The following is a 3679-nucleotide window of genomic DNA, read 5'->3' as shown; positions in this document are numbered from 1 at the left end:
TTAGGGATGGAATGTCCTATCTTTGCCCCTGACACAAGAAATTAGAGTGTGAGGGACAGCTCTATGGTATGTGATTTGACAGCAGAGGATTCTAGTCATACTAAGCAGAACAATCAGTGCCTAAGGATCCCTCCATTAGGCTGGGGTAGAACTGGCCCTTTCACACCACTCACACTACTTCTTGAAGGACTCAGAGCATATAGGATGTCAATGTCAGTTTAACTTAAGAACCAGCTTCTGCTCCTTTCCCATATTGCAATGACATCATTCCTCATTTGAAGAATTATCTTCATAACCTTTCTTTTATAGTCAACAATAGTGACATGAGGAGAAAAGTTGAAGAAAAAATATATGCATAATGAAAGTTATGGTAGTTATAGTCACTACTATAGTTGTATTCAACCAGAAGCATGAAATTATAACAAAACACAGCAGGTCTAGCATAAGACAGATATCATAAAGATTTGGCTAGAGGTGGAGATGGGAACCATAAAAAGTTGCTTTAAAAAGCACAACATGGTGATGATACTCATGAACTCATAGTCACTATGGTTTCCAGATTGGGGCCTGAATAAGACTCAGCAAATAATGTTGTCCCTAATGGTGGACAGGGTTCATGAGACCCCCATCTAGGGAAGCTAATGACTATTTGAGGCTGTGGGAAGAGGAAGTCATGGTCCTTAGTAATATAGCCACTGGTGAGTTCACGATTCAGTGGAGATCTTCATACAAAGTCCCACAGGATGTTGTCTTTAGACCAGTGGATTGAAAGACAGAAGGAAAAACAAAAAAGACCTGAGAGTGAGTTGTGGTCTTGGTCAAAGAAGATGGGGAGGGAGTTTCCAAGGGTGGAAAATTTAAGGGAGTGTGAACAGATGGATATGATAGTATGTGTTAGATACCTATATGAATGTTTAGAGAATAACAACAACAACAACAATAATAACAACAAAAACTTCAATAGTAACAACACATACCAGGGCCAAGGGGTGGGGGTGGGTGGGTGGGGGACTGGGGGGGGAGTGTATTGGGGACTTTTTGGATAGCATTGGAAATGTAATTGAGGAAATTACCTAATTAAAAAAAAAACACATACACAGAAAAAAGTTTATTTCCTACATTCCTTTCCAGGAAATTTGGAATTAGTTAATGTTAAATTCAAGTCCCAAACAACAGTGACAACTTTCCCCTGTATTTCCCAATTGCCTCTGATTCAGGTATTTTGAGATACTATTTGCTAATGTTTATGTCATAAATTTAAATTAGGTATTTGGAGACAGAATAGAGGTGGCTTATGTATACCCACACATACACATACATGCTTACATGCAATGCACATACATGGACAAGTACAAGCATATATACACATAAGCACATGTGAAACCCATGCACCTATGCACACACATATACTCACATAGATATATACACATGTGCACATATGTGCACACACATGCAAACAGAAAAATGCACACAAAGACAGTGGCAAGAAGAGATTTACCTAACTAACCTTAATATCTATGACCCATCACGACAGTACCTTGGAGTTTCTTTTTCTGCACAGGAGCTCAGCCTATGCTTCCAGAGATGGCAGTCCATAGGAGGAACAAGAGAAAACAAGATCACATACCTATTCATATTAGCCTCTCTTATCAGCTGCTTTATGGTTTACTTGAGAATATTCCAAGTGCTTACTGATGTGCGAAGGCTGGGAAAAGGGTGGATACTGTAGCTGTGTGCTACAATACCACATATAATGCAGCAAAGTGCACATTAAAATACATTAATCAGAAAAGCAAAAATCCAAACCAAACCAAACCAAAATAACAACAACAACTGAGTTGCAAGCTTGGCATTTAGGATTCTAAGGAGTCATACTGGTATTCTTTAAGACTTGCAGCATCTCAATTCTGCCTTTCTGATCTGTTCGTTCCCTTTAAGATTTTCTCCCTTCCAGAAGAACAGACTGACCCCTTCCCTTTGAGCTACAGGTCAGTAATCTGACTGTATCGTTCTATAGCCAGACTTACATTCTGACCTAAGTCTAGGGTGACAGCTTGTTCCTAACTGGAACTATTCTCATGCCTTTGTTTTTGAGTGTGAACATTGGCAAAAGGGTTGTGCATCCAGTTATCTTCAAGAAGGCATGTTGTGGAGCATGGCTCCAACACTAGGCTCATAAAACACAGCAAATCCTTTAGTAAGGACTGTGGAGAAGATAGTTAGGAGGTAAATTCTGTACATTACTGCTGCCTATAAGATGATCTTGGTAGTTGCTTTTTTGCTAAAGGCTTAGTTCATATCATCAATAACAAGGAAAGTAGCAACAAGGAACTGTTTTCTATCAAAAACAAACAAACAAACAAACAAACAAACAAACAAAAGAAAAAAAAGCCTCCCTAAAACCAACCAGCCAAAAAGACCAAGTAACAGAAACAAACCTATATTGTTTCTATTTCTTCTTATTAACTGACCAAACCATTTGGAAGGTTCTTATAGGGCAAAATTATAAGGAAAAGTACCCATTAGCCTTTTAGCTCAGTGTTCTTGCTTGTTAGATAACTGAGGCTTTCCATGGAGGACTGTACAACTCTAATGATGGCTTTGGGTCAATACAGAATTGCTTTGGAGATGATCTGAAAGACAGTTCAGGAGCTGCCATGAAGTAGGATCAGAGAAAGATTTAATTTTCATTCAACAGAAGAAAATTAAAGCCAAGATGTCCTTTTTAAACATTCAAAATAAGGAGTCGATAAATATACACACATGCTACACAAGTATGCGTGATTACACCCAACTGCACACAGTCAATGCAGAATACATGTGATTTGCATAAACCACCCAACCAATCAACCAGGAACATGCCATTTATTGTGTATACATTTTTACCTGGCTGCCAGACGTATGGTATATATCCCCAATGTACACACAAGATGGGGTTTCTATGTAAACACATGCAATCAAAACAGCAATGAGTTTTATATAGAACATCCTACACGTGTATCCTCTTGTACTATATGTGAAACATGCCTATGTTCCTTACATTATCTGCTCTCACACTTTGCTTGCATTCAAAACCACAATGCATAAACATTTAAACCATACAACAGATGGGTCCACAAACTTCCTTCCCTAACACATGGCTCTTTCACATTTGTATTCCACCTCCCTTGCAAACATTTCATGTAGCCAGCCTTACTTCTTCATTTATTATACATATATACAGTAAGGTTGAATAAATAGACTCATCTATGTATCATCTCTCTCTATCATCTATCTATCTATCTATCTATCTATCTATCTATCTATCATCTATCTATCATCAATCATCAATCATCTATATAGCTTTCTTTCTGTCTATCTATCTGTTGATATATAGTTAAATGAAATTACTCCACATAGGAGATTATGTTTTTCCTAGAGGCCAAAGGCTGCTAAATAAAGGGCCATATGTCAGGTATGGGATGCCTCCATTTGAGTTGTATTTTAAGATGTCTTGAAGACTAACAACCTAATACAGGGTTTTGACATTGCTATTTGTTGTCCACAAGAACTTAATGGTAAGGCCCTACTGCTGTAGATATACATTTGGTCATAGAACATGAAATTAAGTTTGTATTTATTAGGAAGCTTTCTCCCTATTTGTTAGCTTTTACGGTACCAGAAGGTATTTATTGTATGT

This window comes from Mus caroli, unplaced genomic scaffold (assembly GCF_978045245.1).
Source record: "Mus caroli unplaced genomic scaffold, Mus_caroli_1 scaffold_16, whole genome shotgun sequence".
Classification (NCBI taxonomy): Eukaryota; Metazoa; Chordata; class Mammalia; order Rodentia; family Muridae; genus Mus; species Mus caroli.
The sequence above is the reverse complement of the archived record's forward strand: the minus strand, read 5'-3'. Positions refer to the sequence as shown.